The sequence below is a fragment of the Protopterus annectens genome, chromosome 2.part0, assembly GCF_019279795.1.
Source record: "Protopterus annectens isolate FY-2018-M chromosome 2.part0, PAN1.0, whole genome shotgun sequence".
In the NCBI taxonomy this organism is placed as follows: domain Eukaryota; kingdom Metazoa; phylum Chordata; order Ceratodontiformes; family Protopteridae; genus Protopterus; species Protopterus annectens.
Genome location: NC_056728.1, coordinates 348,400,995 through 348,420,101, shown reverse-complemented (window position 1 = coordinate 348,420,101; position 19,107 = coordinate 348,400,995). Strand labels below are relative to the sequence as shown.

The window sequence follows — 19,107 nt, the reverse complement described above, 5'->3', positions numbered from 1 at the left end:
TGGCAGTCCGTTAGCCCTACTGATGATGAGTCTTTGCTCCTGAAGGCCTTTGGGTCTCAACCCTCCACCTGCTGGGTGAGTCCGCCCTTCGATAAACTAATGGAATTGGTTGCTGGAAGGACATGGGAGTCCCTGATACTGTTGAACCTGTCCTTCGGAGGCCAAACAAATTATTACATCACCCCAAGACAAAATGTTCTTCACCAAGGGAGTGCCGGTTGATACCATGGTGGTGGCGGCGGCCACTAAGAAAGAGATGTCTGAAACCTTTTCTACTGTCCATCCTCCTAATAGAGATTCCAGGACTATGTACAGGTATGGGAAATGCATCTTTAGTTCTGCGACTTTTGCTATGCGATGGCTCAACTACTTGATGCATTTTACCCATCTTCAAAGAGATCTCTGAAAAGAGCTTGGAGATGCTCTGCAGGGTAGTACAGATGGAGGTGTCTCTGATAAGGTGACAGCCCAGCTTAATACCCTTAATTCCATAGTTAACTCATCCATGCCGGCTCATTTCTTATGCAGCCGATGGTTTGAGTCAGGCAGCGGGTTCAGCAATAGCTCTTCGGAGACATTCCTGGATGCACTTATGCTCCTTTGCGGAAGCCTTCAAGTCTTCCTTTAATACCCCATTTGATGGCTCGTCCCTTTTTGGGCCCAAAGTCAAGGAGACCCTCACTAGGTGTGAGCAAGATGGAAAGACTGTATCTGCTATAGGAGTCCTTTTTTCCACCTCTATTAGACTGTACCCCAAAGGGCAAGAGGGAGGAAAAATGTGGTTCTGGAAGTCCCAAGGAGCTTTTCAGAACACATGTAGTGAACCCCCCTCCAGGGGCAGAGGAGGGGGTAATAATGGAAGACGCCACCCAGGCAGCTGAGGGGGTCCGCAAAATCAGGATGACAGGGATCAGTTCTTTGGTAAGCCCTACCAACGCTCCTGAAAGGAGGCCCAACTGTCCTACTCTGGAGGCAGTCGGTGGTCTCTTGTCTTTGTATCAAGATGCCTGGCTAGAAATTACAAGACATTCGTGGGTACAAAGAATTGTTACCAGAGGTTGTCATTCCGTTTTCAAAAGCCCCACCCGTACAAAGAAAAATCCCAGATGTTCCACTCAGTCTGTCTGCAGACCAAGTAGGATCCAGAACCTACTCCAGTTTCTTTTTAGTTCCAAAGAAAACAGGGGACTGGTGGCCCATCTTGGACCTCAGCAGACTCAACGCCTTTGTAAAGGAGAAGTTCCGGATGGTCATGCTTCAATCGATTCTTCCGTTCCTAGGAACGGGCGATTGGATGTGCTCTATAGATCTCAAGGATGCTCACTATCATATCAAAATAGCCAGACCATGCAGAGATCACATGCGTTTCCAGCTGGGAGCCAGGCACTATCAGTTTCGAGCACTGCCTTTTGGTCTCACAACAGCCCCCAGAGTGTTTACCAAATGCATGGCAGTGGTTACGGCTCACCTGAGACATCTAGGATTACGAGTGTTTCCGTAACTGGACTACTGGCTCCTTACCGCCACCTCCAGGCATCAGCTACTTCTATGCAGGGATCACACTCTCAATCTGCACTCTGTTAGGAATAACTATAAATTTCGACAAGTCTGCGTTGTCACCATCGCAGCGTATCTCCCTTATCGGGGCAGGCTTAGACACCACTACCGCCATAGTGAAATTGCCACGGGACAGAATAGTCACTCTTCGAAAACGGGTATCAGACACTCTGATGAGAAAAAAAGTACCAGCCTCCCAAGTGTTGAAACTACTAGGTACCATAGCAGCAATGCTCATAGCAGTTCCTCTGGGGCGTATGCACATGAGAATACTTCAGTGGTTGCTCATCACCCAGTGGTCTTACCAACAACTTCCGATGTCATTCTTGATAATGATTACAGATTCATGCAGAAAGGATCTTCTTTGGTGGTTGACCAGCCATCAGGTAACCGTAGGTTGCCCATTTGTTCTTCCTCCGCCATCAGCCACGGTGACCACTGACGCTTTTCTGATGTGGTGGGGAGGCTTTTTCAGGGAAGAACAGCCCAAGGCACCTGGTCAGAGACAGAGTCAGTTACACATCAATGTCCTGGAGTTGAGAGTGGTGCTTTTGGCATTGCAGTACTTCCACGACACTCTACCTCTGGGGGACAATTGCAGTCCAGACTGACAACATGTCTGTTGTCTGGTATATCAACAAACAAGGGGGAACCAAGTCTTATCCCTTATGTCAGGAGGCCCTGAGAATGTGGCAGTGGGCTGTATCCACCAGGCGCTTTTGGATAACGCACATCCCAGGGAAATCCAACGTGATCACGGACAAACTGAGCAGAGCCATTCTGATGCCGCACGAGTGGTCCCTCAAAGACGAGGTTGCAGAGATGATTTTCCACAGATGGGGCCATCCTTGTCTGCGACCTGTTTGCATCCCCTATGAATGCCAAATGCAGAAGCTACTTTGCCCTGAATCCCCCCACCAGGGGGCAGCCCAAGGGATTCGCTCGTACACGGTTGGCCCCGGGACTCCTATATGCCTTTCCACCAATTTCCCTGATTCCGAAATTCATGCAGAAAGCCAAAGCCCTGGGGAGGACTGTAATTTTAATAGCCCCGATGTTCATTGCGTTACACTGCTGCAGTCATTACACTTGAGTTATCCTGCCGTCAAGTGGTCCCGCAGTCGGCCTGAGTTCCAAAGTCTTGGTCCGGCGTCAGCTGCTGTTGCTTCTTCCCTGACGTCAGTGCGACAGGGGTATATAAGATGCAGTCGACGCCATTTTCTTCAGTCTTTCTTGCCATGCGGTGCCCGAAGCAACAGCAGTTCGCAAGTGCCGGTCGGCCGACTCCTGAGATTTTCATTCCAAATCCAGAACCAAAGTCTTCTACAAAGCTAAGTACCCCGTTGGGGAAACTTTTTCTTGCCTCAGACCGATGTCAGTAAAAGTTAATAACTGTATTTCTTCTGAGAAGCAAATACCTCATAAGGATTTCCATTCCTATTCTATCCCATGCCTAGGCCCAGACCACGACGTCACAGGTTGTCGGTTTTGTGCTAGGTTTAACAAGCGCACTATTAAACGTCGGTTTGATTTTGCCCGACATTATTTTGGCAGAAAATTCAATTATACCATGCCGTCGGAACTACCGATGACCGGAATACACAAAAAGCGCAAAGATAAGGACAGGCATCCAAGGCCCAAAACTGACGACGAAGCCTCTTCTAGGCCAGTCGCCGGTTCTCCAGTTTTCAGCGAGTCGCCTTCGCAGCCCCTGATGACCACATCTTTAGAACCTCAAGCCACCTCTGACTCCCACGTGGAGATGGCTGGGCCTTTGGATGCACCAGATTTACAGCCTACCGAGACTAACCCCTTCAGAGTGATCCGGAGTAGCTGAACAAACTCGTAGCTTTAGAGGGTGTTTTCAGGCCTACTCAGTTAACCATAAAATCTTCTGCTAAGTCTAAAACTCCTTTAAAAACAAGGAAACAAATTCAACATTCACCAGGACAGGCCTCCATGCCTAAGAAACAAATACTCAAAATGGCGGAAGACTTGATCACTCTGATCAGGGGGTCCCATCCCCCTCCTGATAAAAGGCCTAGACAGGATGCAGACTATGACTCATCCGACCAGGTATCCATCTCTTCAGATTCATCCTCAGACCTAAGATACTCTTTACCCCCTTATGAGGAATCTGATGCTGAGGAATCAATTCCTTCAGCCCCTCCGCCAGAGGACTACTCCTTTGGGGAAACCTTGCATACCATGAGGGAGCATTTCCATTGGGAGGGCCAGGATTATTCAGAATCCAAGAAAAGGCTCAGAGATTTCCTTTTATTACCTCAACACAGACCCCTTGATATTCTGCCAGTGTTAGACATTGTGGATGATGTGTATTCTGAATCCAGTTTAAATACTGATTCTTTACCTCCTGCTCCAGTTAAGCCTGACAGATACTACAGAGTCCCTGACTCTCACAAATGTCTTTATAAAAGCCCTGCTGCTGACCCTGAAACTATTTCTCAGGGCCCTAAAGGGGTAAAGGCCTCCTCAGCAAAGAATCCAGTCCCCTCTGACAGAGATTCCAGAGCATTAGACAGATGGGGGAAGAAAGTATATTCATCTGCAACTTTAGCAATGAGGGCCTTAAATTGCCAGTTTCACATGCTAAAATATCAACAATTTTTGATGTCACAGTTGAAACAAAAAATGCTTCCAAACTCAGATCCTCCTGATTATAAAGAAATACAGGATTTACTGCATGCAGTTGAACAAGTGGGAAAACCTACTTTGCAATGTGGTTTTGATTCATTAGAGGCCTCCTGTAGAGCAGCAGTTACAGGATTTGTCATTAGAAGACATGCTTGGTTAAAAGAACAGATGTTAACAGATCATGTTAAAGCAAAATTATTGGATGCACCTTTGCAGCAGGAGTTAAGGCAGAAGAGATATTAAAGATAATGGAGGATAAGGCAAAATCTATGCAAACGGTGAAGGATTTCTTACAGGATCAGCCTCCTCGATTTAGCAGAAATTGGCCAACAAAAAATTGGTCCTTTCCAGTTACAGCCAGACCACAAAGGGGCAGATACAGATGTCCAAGAGGTAGATGTCACCCACAAGGTCCTTACAGGCCTCGACAATGGGGTGCATCAACCCAGAAAGAAGGGGAAGACAGGCCTCAACCTTACAAAAAACAGCCCCAATGACTTCCCACTACAGCTGCCAAACAGTTCTCTCTTGGCAGCCCCCCTGGGAGGAAAACTGGCACTTTTCTGTCACAATTGGCATATGATCACCAAAGACAAATGGGTTCTCAACATTATATCTCAAGGTTTACATGTTCCACTTTCACACTCTGCCAAGGTTAAAAGGAATGCCAAATCTGCCACCAAATCAATGGGCAGAGGCTCAAAGACAAATTACAGCACTCATGGACATGAGAGCTATTCAAAACTTACCAACACAGGAGCAAGGAAAAGGATTTTACTCAAGACTTTTTCTTTTTCCCAGAAAGGACAAAGCCTGGAGGCCCATTCTGGATCTTTCTTCTCTAAACACTTACCTGGATGTTCCAAAATTCAAATTGTTGACACTACAGCAGCTTCTTCCCATGCTGGGCAAGAAAGCTTGGCTCGTAACTTTGGACCTCAAGGAGGCATACCTGCATGTCCCTATAGGACAAAACTGCAGAAGATATCTCAGATTCATAGCTGGTTCAATGCACTACCAATTCTCTGCACTGCCCTTTGGCTTATCTACTGCGCCCAGGGTCTTCACAAACTGCCTGGCACCAGTAATTGCATTTTGCAGACAGAAAGGAATTCAAATTTATGTGTACCTGTACGACTGCCTGATTCAAGCAGAGAGCAAGGATATTCTTCTAAAGCATCTGGCGTTTGTAAAAAAGTTATTAAGTTGCCTAGGGTACACAGTAAACAAAAAGAAGTCAAAACTGGTGCCTCTCACAAGAGATAATATTCCCGGGTGCCAGCTTGAGTACAACGGCCCAGATGGCTTATCTCACGCCAGACAAGCAATGACAACTGACTCAATATTTTCAGTTGATGGCAACAAAAACCCAGCTCCCTGCAAGAAAAATTCTGCAGGCGTTGGGTTACATGGCATCTTGCATACTACTAATTCCATATGCCAGACTGCATATGAGGAAACTACAATGGTACCTAAAGAGTGTCTGGTCTCAACACTGTCAAAGTTTGGAAACAGTAATACCACTAATTCCTTGCCTTCAACAGGAGTTTTGATGGTGGGCTCAAGCATGTCACCTCAACAAGGGACAGCCTTTCACTCAACCCACAGCCAGGCAAACACTGACAACAGATGCATCGGATTACGCCTGGGGAGCACACATGGCAGGAAAATGTATTCAGGGCAAGTGGCCCGCAGAACAAAGGCATCTTCACATCAATCAAAAAGAGATGCTAGCTGTACAAAATGCCCTTATAGCTTTCAAGGACCTTCTGCATCCAGGACAACTACTACTAAAGACAGACAACACCACAGTTATGTGGTACATAAACAAGTAAGGGGGCACTCATTCTTATCTCCTCTGCAGACAAGCCATGACCTTGTGGAACACAGGTCTAAGCTATCAAGTTCATCTGCAAGCACAATTCCTGCCAGGAGAGAAAAACACACTGGCAGACGACTTAAGCAGAAACATCATGGATCCACACGAGTGGAAATTACATCCACAAATATTCAGAATGATAACACAAAAATGGTGGAGCCCGGACATAGATCTGTTTGCATCCCCAATGAACTGCCAGCTACAGAAATTCTGCACAAGGACTTACCACCCACAAGCATGGAAAGTGGATGCCCTCTCATTCAGCTGGAAAAACCTACAAGTATATGCTTTCCCACCACTACCTCTCCTTCCAAAGGTACTCATAAAAGCCAGGCAAGAAAAGCCAAGGATGATCCTGATTGCCCCAAACTGGCCACGCCAGCACTGGTACCCAATCTAAAAGAACTTAGCACAAGGTCGACCCTGGATTTTACCACAAATTCCACATCATCTGACTCAGCACAACGATCAGATACTTCACAGCCAGTTACAGACTTTAAACCTGGCTGCATGGCAGATTCCTTAATCAAACAAGCCAATGCCTCTCTCCAAAGCTGTTATGGATGTTATTCTGGAGGCCAGAAGGCCTAGCACCAGGAAAGCCTATTCGGATAAATGGGAGAGATTCTGTGCCTGGAACCAGGCTCACAGCCTTGACCCTCTTGTCCCAAATATTCCTCAGATACTACAATATTTAACTGAGATGCTAGACAAAGGCCTCTCCTTTTCATCCATCAAGATCCACACCTCAGCCATCTCTGCTCATTACAACATGGACCCACCTATTTTTTCTAATCCTTTGCTAAAACAGTACCTCAGAGGGGCTAAAAACATAAGACCGCCCCGTAGAGCACCAACTCCAACTTGGGACCTCAATTTTGTTTTGGAAATATTAACTTTACCTCCTTTTGAGCCAGCAAACTCAGCAGACTTAAAATATGTCTCTTGGAAAACTGCTCTGCTCCTGGCAATAACCTCAGCACGAAGAGTTTCAGAATTACAGGCACTAATGGCAGTGGAACCTTTCATCATTTTCCACCAAGACAGGGTGTCTTTAAGAACAAACTGTACTTTTATGCCAAAGGTGGTATCAAGTGTGGCTCTAAACCAAACTATTCACTTGCCAACTTTTTATCCAAACCCACAGAATAAAGGGGAGAGACTTCTGCATTCTTTGGACATACACAGGCAGTTACGCTTCTACTTGGACAAAACCAAAGCTTTCAGGAAAACTGAGCAATTGTTTGTAGCATATGCTGCAGGAGCACAGGGAAAAGCCATTTCAAAACAGACCATTTCAAAATGGATAGGACACTGAATACGTTTCTGCTGTACACACCATGGGAAAACTGTACCTAACAGCATTAGGTCTTACTCCACCAGGGCAACAGCCACTTCAACTGCCTACCTCAGAGGAGTACCTACCAAAGAGATTTTGGAAGCAGCAACTTGGGAGTTCTGTACATACTTTTACCAAGCATTACCATCTGCCTCTTTACTCTAAATCCAGAGCTGGCTTTGCCACTGCAGTGCTGCAGGGCCTTATAGCTACCCCTAATGCCTTATCGAAATAGTCACCCTACCTCAGCTTTGGGATTCTACCCAAGTGTAATGACTGCAGCAGTGTAACACGATGAACATAGTACAGCTTTGTACCTACCATAAATGTAGATGTTCGAGTGTACACACTGCTGCAGTCCAGGTTACCCTCCCTCCTTCCCCTCTTAATCGCTGGTACGTACCTAAGTCTTCTATCCTGTACTACCTATGGGGAGTATTTGCTGGTAACTGAAAGTTTTTGATTGCTTTTCATATGTATGTTTTATTAGCAATTTGCATTGCCTACCTTTTTGGGGGCACCTGACATCTGGGGCAAGAAAAACTGAAGAAAATGGTGTCGGCTGCATCTTATATACCCCTGTCGCACTGACGTCAGGGAAGAAGCGACAGCAACCGACGCCGGACCAAGACTTTGGAACTCAGGACAACTGCGGGACCGCCTGACGGCAGGATAACCCAAGTGTAATGACTGCAGCAGTGTATACACTCGAACATCTACATTTATGGTAGGTACAAAACTGTACTTTTTGGCCTTGACAGATTTGGTTTCCCTTCCTTCAACTGTACCAACTGGATGAACCTTGGATTCTGGACCCAGTTTCAGATCTACTGACACATTCATCAGGGGCCCTTCATCCTTTTCTTCATTTCCTCAAATTGACAGCTTGGCTGCTCCAATTTCCAACTTAGCCAGGTCACACGATTTTTCCTCAGAGGTACAGCATATTCTTGTATCTTCTCATAAAGCTTCCACCAGAAAGTTGTACGCCAGCAAATGGAAACATTTTGCTTTTTGGGCTTCCCAAAATAATATTGACCCTTACGTCACCCCAATTACTAGCATTTTGGAATTCCTGACTAAGATTTTTCGTGAAGGTGCTGCAGCTGCCACTATAAGGTTCAATTGGCTGCAATTTCGAATTTTCACCTCGGATCTGAAGGTTCTAACTTAATGTCTCACAGACTATGTAGGACCTTCTTAAAGAGTACCATACATCTTAGACCGCCTGTTAGACAACCTTTTACTCCCTGGAATCTGAATTTTGTGTTGTCACGGATTATTCTTCCCCCCTTTGAGCTTGCATCATCCTGCCATTTAAAATTTCTCTCTTGGAAAACAATTTTCTTGGTAGCCGTTACCTCAGCACGTAGAGTGTCCAAACTTCAGGCCCTATCTATCAAACCCCCATATTTGGTGTTTCATCCCAACAGAGTGTCACTGAGGACTAACCCTTCCTTCCTTCCAAAGTTGCGTTCCGAGACTAACCTGAATTAAACTATTGAACTCCCAACTTTCTTCAGTAACCATTCTAACAAGTTGAGTATATGTTGCATAAGCTTAATGTTCACAGGCAATTAAGATTCTATTTGGACAGAATAAAAGAATTTAGAAAATCTGAGCAACTCTTTGTTTTTCATGCTGACACTAAGAAAGGGCTACCAGTATCCAAAGTTACTCTTTCCAGATGGTTAACTGACTGCATAAAATTTACATATTCCTCAGTGAATCAACCATTAGAACATGGCATGAAAGCGCATTCCACTAGGGCTGTTTCTACTTCCTTAGCTTATGCGGGCCGGGCTGCCTTTAGACACTATATGTGCAGCTGCCACTTGGTCTAAGCCGCATACCTTCATCACGCATTACAAAGTAGATAGGGCCTCAAGGGACAGGGCTTCCTTTGATTCCACTGTCCTCGGGAATATACTCCCGTGAGCCACCCAGGTTTAGGCTGCTTGGGACGCTATCAATGTGTAAGAATGAATGGCGAGATTGAACAACTTCACATAAAGAAGTTATGTACTTACCATAACGTTCCATGTAAGTTGTTCATCTCACCTTCATTCTTACATTCCCACCCTCCTTTCCCCTCCAGGTTTCTCGAAGAACGAGTAAGACTTGGGGCCTGGTGGGTCTTGTTCTAGGATTTCTTAGTCCAGCTGGAGTGCCTTTTATGTGTTATGTATTTACATACTGGGATCAGCAAACTAGATCTGAGGTGAGACAGAGCATCATGGGATAGGGACATGGCCTCGAGCTACTCTTAAGACCTTGAGCTTGTGAAAGCGGCCTACTCGCCCATGTGTAAGAATGAAGGCGAGATGAACAACTCACACGAAACGTTATGGTAAGTACATAACTTCTTTTTTTTTTACCCAAAGTTTGTTCAGAGTCAAATCTCAACCAATCTATTGAATGGCATGGCATATTTGAGGCATGGTTTTCTTCCCTAAATACACAAATAAGATGGAACACATGCTGCACAAACTTGATGTTCATAGGCAACTCCAATTTTATTTGGACAGGACCAAACAATTCAGAAAAACAGAACAGCTCTTTGTCTATTTTTCGGAATCAAAAAAAGGTGTTCCATTGACAAAAGTCACCTTGTCAAGATGGTTATCAGATTGTATTTCTTTCACTTACAATTCAATGAATGCTCCATTACAACAAAAAATAAAGGCCCACTCTACTAGAGCTGTATCTACCTGATCAACCTTCTCTGCTAAATTGCCATTAGATACTATTTGTGCAGCAGCTTACCTGGTCAAGGCCTCCCACCTTCATCACTCATTACAAAGTAGACAAGGCTCCAGGGACAGGGCTTCCTTTGGTTCCACTGATCTGAAGAACATTCTCACCTGAGAAAGATGGTGCTTGGGACGCTACCCATCAGTAAGAATGAACGGCGAGATAGAACAACTTCACATAAAGAAGTTATGTACTCACCAAAAAGTTCCATGTGAGTTGTTCATCTCGCCTTCATTCTTGCGTCCCACCCTCCAACCCCCATTCAGTCTACTTGAGGTCCAAGACTTTATTTATGGTGTATTGTTTCTTATCCAGTTCTTAGGGTGGCATATTAATAGTCATATGTAGCCAGTTGGCAGCAAACAAGATCTGAGGGAAGATCAAGGTGCATCATGGGATAGGGAGTTGGCCTAGAGCTGGTTGAAGACCTTGAGCTTTTGCAGTTGGCCGAGTCATAGCCGAGGATCGGCTCTGAACCCATCAGTAAGAATGAAGGCAAAATGAACAAATCACATGGAACGTTATGGTGAGTACATAACTTCTTTTTTTCTAATCCTAAAGCAGACCTTGATGTTTTTGTTTTAATCTAAAACTGCTTTGGCTAAACAGATTGCTAATGTTACCACCATTCCCCCTTACAAGAACAGAAAAGCTTTTTGAAAATTTGGGGAAAAAGTGTATTCCTTTGCCAGTTTAAATTTTGAATTTTAGACTGTCAGGCTGACATGTTAAAAGTTCTTACTTCTGTCTTTTGAGAACATGAAAAAGTTAAATGTTAACCTACTTTCCTTCTGTGTTAAAAACAAAAAGTCTTGGAAAGCTTCCATTTTATCTGCTTCTTGTGCACTTAAACATTCCTTAGTGTTCTCATAATTCTGGCGATGCTGTCTTCAGAGCTGCTACTTTTGGATCAGTCATGAGATTTGCTTGGTTATGTACTTAAAATTAAGACTGAGATTTTAAATTCTCCCCTAGACGTGGAGGTCTTGTTAGGCCCTTCTGCAACTGAGGTTCTTAAAAGATTTGATGAGAGGGGAAGGATGATTCAAGAAGTGATAACAAATCTTCCATCCATCCTTTTTTTTATAGTAAATAAAATTCCTTACACCCCACCTGTACTTCCTTTCACAGAAAGCAATTTAAGCAGCAAGGTGCCAATGAATATGACTTTAAAAAGCAGTTGCAGGGATGCTCCAAAACAAAAGTCAATCTATCAATTTCTCTGAATCTGCATCTTCCTCTATGACACCAGATTATATCAGACCAGTAGGTTCTGAAGGTCATTCAGCAGGAATGCAGCTGGCAGTGAGACTTCATACCTCTTTTTCAGGGAATTCCTCCTAACCAAGTTAACCAGACATTACTGTTTCTGCCAGTCTTGGAACAAATCCAGTGTCATAAAATCAGTGCCTTTCTACTAGATGGGCAAAGGGTTTTATTCAAGAATTTTTCTGGTGCCTAAAGAAAGAAGGAACTTTGTGATTAGTGCTAGAACTCTTTATCAAGGTCCCATAGTTCAAAATGTTATCCCTTAAGACCCTGTTCTCTCTTTTTTCCACACTAGCATCCATGGTAAAGCTAGACTTAAAAGATTTCTGCCATCACATTCCCATTGAAAAACATTTCAGGCATTTCTTAAGATTTTCTGCATCTGGCGTAGGCAATCCATTCTCTGTCTTACCCTGTGGACTATCTATTGCTCCATGAGTATTCAAAGTATCTGGATCCTGTAATTGCTTATTGCAGACTTCGACATTCACATTTCCATATTTGTAGGGCTGTCTTATCAAAAAAACTTTTTCCCCAGTTGTTAATCCTTGACTAGTGTTCAGAAATCCCTTCTCAGTCTGTGATTTCACATAAACTTAAAAAAATCATCTGTAATCCCTTCTCATAGGATGTCTTCTAGATTCTGCCCTCCGAAGAGCTTCTGGTCTGATGTCCTTTTCATTCTTCCTCAATGTATGGGTTATGGATCTGACCTTGGATCCAACTTGGCTGCATACCACAGACTTACGGTTCCATCTTTCAAACTTCTCCTTCTGTCCGTAATTCCCAGACAGCCTACAACCCAAATCTTGTTTGGTGCCATTTTGCATAAATGTGGATCCTCTCTCCAGAGTTCGTTTAATTTTGTGAGTAGTTTTTCATTTCAGTAATCTTGGTGTTCTTCGTGTTCCACTGTTGCAGTCATCACATTTGGGTTATCTACCTACAGGTAGCCCTCAGCCGGCCTGAATACCAGAGTCTTCGGATTTCTGCGTCGGATGCTGTCTCTTCTTCCATGATGTCAGGTCATCAGGGGTATAAAACATGCAGCCAACGCCATTACATCAGTCTTTCTTGCCATGCGGTGCCCGAAGCAAAAGCAGTTGGCAAGTGCCAGTCGGCAGTCTCTTGAAATTTTCGTTTTCGAGTTTCAGACCCGAAGTCTTCAAAAAACGATAAGTACCCCATTGGGGGATCCTTTTTCTTGCTCCAACCGATGTCAGTAAAAGTTAACAATTGTCTTGCCTGTGGAAAGCAAATACCTCACAGAGAGTTTCATTCTTACTGCAGCCCCTTTTTAGGCCCAGACCACGACATCCCTCGCTGTCGGTTTTGTGCTTTTTTCAACCCCCGAACTATTCGTCGTCGGGCTATTTTTGCAGCCAGTTACTTTCGTTCTCTATCTCAGTACTCCAAAATGTCTTCGTTAAGCCATCCGACTACCGATCTTCCGAAAAAACGTAAGGATAAAGAGAGACTGACCGTGTAGGTCCAAAACTGCTGACAACGCTTCAGTTAAGCTAGTCGCCAGTTCGCTGGTAATCAGGCGCTTTCGCAGCCCCTGATACCTGCTACTTCAGATTCGCAGGCCTCTACTGAGACCCATTCAGAGTCCGGTATGCCACAAGATGCTTCAACTATGGAACTTGCGGATATCTCTACCTTGGATGGGTCCAGAGCCACTGTGCAGGCACGGGCTTCTGAGGGTGTATTCAGGCCTACAGACATTCATATTAAACCAATGCCATCGTTTCCATCCAGAAGTTCCGAATCCCTCAGGCCAAAAACTCGGACTACGCCTAGAAAACCGGTGACCAAACTGCAGGCTCAGGCCCATATGCCTCAAAAACAAATGCTTAGAATGGCTGAAGACCTTATTACCTTAATTAAGGGAAGCCAGCCTTCCCCCTCTAAGAGACCTAGAACTGAATTTCTTTCTGATTCTTCTGAGCAGGAATCTGATATTTCTGCTCCTTCTGTTTACCAGGATTTACCCTTATCTACTTATGAGGATTCTGATGCAGAGGATTCCATTCTCTCAGCTTCCCCTCCAGAAGATCTTTCTTTCGGTGAAACCTTGCATACTCTTAGGGAACATTTCCACTGGGAAAGCCAGGATTACTCTGACTCCAAAAAGAAGCTTGGGGAATTCTTACTCCTGCCTCAACACAGGCCTTTAGCTATCCCTCTTGTTCTGGACATTGTAGATGATGCTTTCTTGGAATCTAGCCTTACCCCAGACACTTTACCTCCAGCTCCCAGAAAACCTGACAGGTACTTCAGAGTACCTGACTCTCACAAATTCCTTTTCATGAATCCTTCTGTGGATCCAGAGACCATTTCCCAAGGACCAAAATGCATTAAGGCTACTGCTGCCAAAAATCCTACCCCTTCTGATAGAGATTCTAGAGCCTTAGAGAGATTGGGTAAGAAGGTATACACTTCTGCTACTTTGGCCATTAGGGCTTTAAATTTCCAGTTTCATATGTTAAACTATCAGCAGCATATTATGGGACTACTTAAACAGAAAATGATGTTGATTCCTGACTGTGCTGAACACAAAGAATTGCAAGATTTAATTCATTCTGCAGAGCAAGTTGGTAAACATACTTTGCAATGTGGTTTTGACACTTTAGAAGCATCTTGCAGGGCTACTGTCACTGCATCTGTACTTGGAAAGCATGCTTGGCATAAGGAACAAAGTTTGCCAGATCACGTTAAAGCTAAATTACTGGATGCTCCCTTAAACCAAGACCTGTTTTGGCAACAAAGCAGAAGAAGTCCTCAAAAGGATGGAGAAAAAAGCTAAATCTATGCAAACTGTTTTCCTGCAAGTACAGCCTCCCAGATTCAGTAGGCACTGGCCTTCAAAGAACTGGTCCTTTCCAGTCCCTTCCAGGCCTTCTCAGTCCAAACCCAGAAACAGCAGACCACCTAGGCTACGGTCTCAGGCTGCGCACAGACCTAAGCAGTGGGGGGCTCCCACTTCCAAAGCAGGGAGTAGTAAGCCACCCCCCTACAGAATAATGACACAATGACTTAACCTTAACCCTTCCAAGCCCTGCTCAGCTACCTGCTCCCTTAGGAGGAAAGCTCGCCCTACATGCAAAAAACTGGGAACTCATTACCCAGGACAAATGCGTTTTGAACATATTTTCCCTGGGATACAGATTCCACTTCCACACACTACCAACCCCAAATGGTTGGCCAAACCTACCCCCAAATCAATGGGCGGAGGCCCAACAGCGGGTTCTCTCTCTTCTCAGTATCAGGGCTATTCAGCCTGTCCCAGCAAAACAAAGCAGACAAGGTTTTTATTCAAGACTTTTTCTGGTACCCAGAAAAGACAACTCCTGGCGTCCTATCCTGGACCTCTCTATTCTCAACGCCTTTCTGGTAGTTCCAAAATTCAGAATGCTAACTCTTCAACAGTTTCTTCCTATGCTAGCCAAGGATGTCTGTCTGGCAACCCTAGACCTAAAGGAAGCTTACCTGCACATCCCAATAAGGGAATCTTGCAGGAAATACCTACGCTTCAGGGCAGGCTCCATGCACTATCAGTTCTCTGCACTTCCCTTTGGCTTATGTACTGCACCCAGGGTATTCACAAAGTGTCTAGCTTCAGCCATTGCATTTTGCAGGCAGAGAAATATTCAAATTGACCCATACTTGGACAATTGTCTGATTCAGACAGAAAGCCAGGACTTGCTATTACAACACCTGGCATTCGTAAAGAAACTTCTAACCTCACTGGGGTACACCATCAACAAAAAGAAATCTCACCTAGTACCCTGCCAACAGAATGTATTCCTGGGAGAAAGCTTGAACACAACTTCCCAGATGGCATTCCTCACTCCAAAGAAACAAGTTTATTTGACAATCTACTTCAAACTATTAGCCACAAAACCCCAGCTATCTGCAAGGAAAATATTGCAAGCCCTAGGGTTCATGGCCTCTTGCATTCTACTAATTCCATATGCAAGACTGCATATGAGGAAACTTCAATGGTATCTAAAAAGCTTATGGTGTTAACATTCTCCGGACCTGGAAACAATGATTTCTATCATTCCTTGTATGAAGACAGAATTCCTTTGGTGGGCAGAGGCCTGCTACCACAACAATGGACTCCCTTTCACTCTACCTCCTGCCACCCAAACCCTAACAGACACATAAGACTATGCATGGGGGGCTCACATGGCAGGGCAGTGCATTCAGGGAAAATGGAACCCGAGACAGATGCACCTGCATATCAATCAAAAAGAAATGTTAGCTGTACAGAATGTTCTGACAGCTTTCAAAGACTGTATTCTTTCAGGACAACTATTGGTAAAGACGGACAATGCCACAGTTATGTGGTACATAAACAAGCAGGGGGGAACCCACTCATACCCTCTCTGCAGACTAGCCATGGCTCTGTGGAATACAGCCTTGAGCTACCAAGTATATACCTACAAGCTCAATTCCTGCCAGGCAAACTAAATTCACTGGCAGACTACTTAAGCAGAAATCTCATGGACCTACACGAATGGAAACTAGAGCCCAAAATATTCAACCTCTTGAGGAACAAATGGAGGACTCCAGAGGTAGACCTGTTTGCCTTCCCTCAGAACTACCAATTGAACAAATTCTGCACAAAAACACCCCACACTCAAGCTTGGAAAGTGGGTGCCCTGTCCTTTACCTGGGAAAGCCTCTCGGTTTATGCCTTTCACCCTCTGCCTCTCCTCTCGAAGGTTCTACTAAAGATCAAACAGGACAAGCCAAGGATAATACTGATTGCACCAGACTGACCATGCCAGCACTAGTACCCCCTCTTTGGTAGTATGACACTGCTGCAACCATGGCACCTGCCTCAGACTCCTTCCCTGCTATCCCAGCAGGCAGGCTGGATTCTGCACCCTCAGCTTCAAACCCTGAACCTTGCAGCCTGGCTAATTCCTTGAGCTAACCTCTAGCATCCCTCAGTAAGCAGGTGCTGGATGTCATTCTGGAGGCAAGGAGGCATAGTACTAGAAAATCCTATGCTGAAAAGTGGAAAAGATACTGTTCATGGAGCCAGGTTCAGGGGATGGACACTACAGTGCCCAGCTTACCTCCTGTTCTACAGTACTTAACAGAAATGCTCCACAAGGGCCTATCCTTCTCGTCAATTAAAATTCATGCCTCTGCCATTTCAGCACATTATAATACTGAGCCCACCCCTCTTCTCTCACCCCTTGCTAAAACAATTCCTTAGAGGGGCCAAAAATTTAAGACCACCCAGGAGAGCTCCCACGCCAGCCTGGGACCTTAACTTTGTATTGGAAAAGCTCGCTCTTCCCCCCTTTGAGCCAGCTGCAACAGCAGAGTTGAAATTCCTTTCTTAGAAAACAGCCTTCCTTCTAGCAATCACTTCAGCAAGAAGAGTGTCTAAATTACAGGCCCTCATGGCAGTGGAACCCTTCATTATCTTCCATGCGGACAGGGTTTCCCCTCAGGACTAATCCTTCCTTTATGCCCAATGTGGCCCTAAATCAGTCCATTCATTTGCCTACTTGTTTCCCTAATCCACAAAACAAAAGGGAACGAGTACTGCACTCTCTGGACGTGCACAGACAACTTAGATTTTATTTGGACAGGACTAGGCCTCTCAGAAAATCTGAACAGCTGCTAGTTGGCTTTGCTGCAGGGGCAGAGAGGAAGGCAATTTCAAAGCAAGCCATTTCCAGATGGATAGCCCATTACATTCATTTCTGCTACAAGCACCATGGAAAACCTACCCCACAGGGGATAATCTACCTCTGCGGCTTTTCTCAGAGGAGTCCCTACCAGGGACATCCTAGAAGCTGCTACCTGGAGCTCTGTACATACCTTCACCAAGCATTGCCACATGCCTGTCTTTTCTAAATCCAGAGCTGGATTTGCCACTGCAGTCTTGCAGAGCTTAATAGCCGGCCCTAATGCTCTTTTACTTCCTCCTCCCTTCCTTAGCTTTGGGAATCAACCCAAATGTGATGACTGCAACAGTGAAACACGAAGAACATAGTACAATTGTGTACACTTACCATAAATGCAGATGTTTGAGTGTATTCACAGTTACTTCTTTTCTTGTTCGGTATATTTATTTTTTCTGTGTATTTGCTTTTTGATGGGGGTGTACTATACCATATAATTGCTTCCTATTGTGGGGGCACCTGATATCTGGGGCAAGAAAAACTGATGTAATGGTGTCTGCTGCGTGTTTTATACCCCTGATGACCTGACGTCATGGAAAAAGAGACAGCATCAGACTCAGAAATCCCAAGACTCTAGTATTCAGGCTGGCTGAGGGTTACCTGCAGACAAATAACCCAAATGTGATGACTGTAACAGTGAATACACTCGGAACATCTACATTTACGGTAAGTGTACACAACTGTACTTTTTCTATATCCCTTTGCTATCCTTCACTAGACTTATCAAGTTATCAGGTTTTTCTTTCATTAGATCTCTTTCTATCTTTTTCTACCCTTTTGGTAGTCTCGTTTTGTACCATTTTTGGTACCAGTCTTTCCTTTTTCTTCTGCCTTTCCTACCCTTTTAAGGGTACTCTTTCTACAACTGCTGGTTGTTTTTCTGTTTGTTTAAAAAAAAGTTGTGACTATCTGTTTTCCCTTTTTCTGTCCTTCCTTCTCAGTGATGGCCGAGAAACCAACCAGCTTTAAAAAAATGTACTTCTGTGGACAGAAAATTCCAAATTCTGATGCCCACAGGGAGAGTGTTTATTGCATAGGACTGGCACATTTATCCACTGATTGCTCTATTTGTGCCTTGTTCAGCTCTAGAGCAATTTCTGATAGGAGAAACAAGCTTGCTCTTAAGGGATTGCTGCCTCAATCTTAATTCGTCAGGGGCTCAAACCACCAGTAAACAGTCTAAGACATCTTCAGGCTCTCAGAAGAGATCCCCTACTCCATCTCCGAAAGCTTCTTCTTCCATTGTGACATCTTCGGAGCCTCCTAAGAAGATCGAAAAACTTTGGATTCTAAAAGATCATTGGATCACAAATCTTTGGATCTGACTGTCATATTGTTAAAGTCTCCCAGGCAGCATTGGAATCAAAAAACCTCGAATCCGGCCACCACTGTATACGTCTGCATGAACTCACTCACCCGGGTTCACAGTTGGTCTAGTATCTCCTCAGCTGCATTCCCCTTTCCTTCAAATGACCCCAAAGAGAGAATTGAGGCCACAATCCACCACCTCATTTGTGAGATCCTCCAGAAGTCTTTCTGGGGCGAACGTGGATAGGATGATGAGGAAATACCCCAGAGTTCATATTTAAATGGGGGGTTATTCTGTCTCAGTCTCCCATCCCATCCCATCCGTGAGCCTTTCCTCCACTTCCTATGTAGTCCTATCTCCTTCTCTAATTCATCCTGTGGCTTTGGAGCCTAGAAAGAGTTGGTGTCCGATCTGAAGACAGCCAGATCTTTTATTCCAGCAGTTTCCCTGACTGGTTCTGCTCCTATCCCCCCAGATCTGGATGATTCCTAGAGCTGAAGCATTGATGTTGGATCTGGGAGACTAGTGTCTACTCTGATGTCAGAGCCATTCTTGCCCCTCATAGCTTCAGTGCTAAATAGCTCAGGTCTGGCTCCCTCCTCGAGACATGGATCTGGGCAGGGTCGATGCT

The 19,107-nt window shown here is 44.7% G+C and overlaps 1 protein-coding gene across 1 annotated transcript in view; it reads left to right on the top strand.

The window, feature by feature from the left end:
• SPTLC1 (serine palmitoyltransferase long chain base subunit 1) overlaps positions 1-19,107 on the top strand; it is a gene marked incomplete at its 5' end in the record, with an annotated part of 1,612,539 nt that overhangs the window by 1,094,185 nt on the left and 499,247 nt on the right. The window lies entirely within an intron of this gene.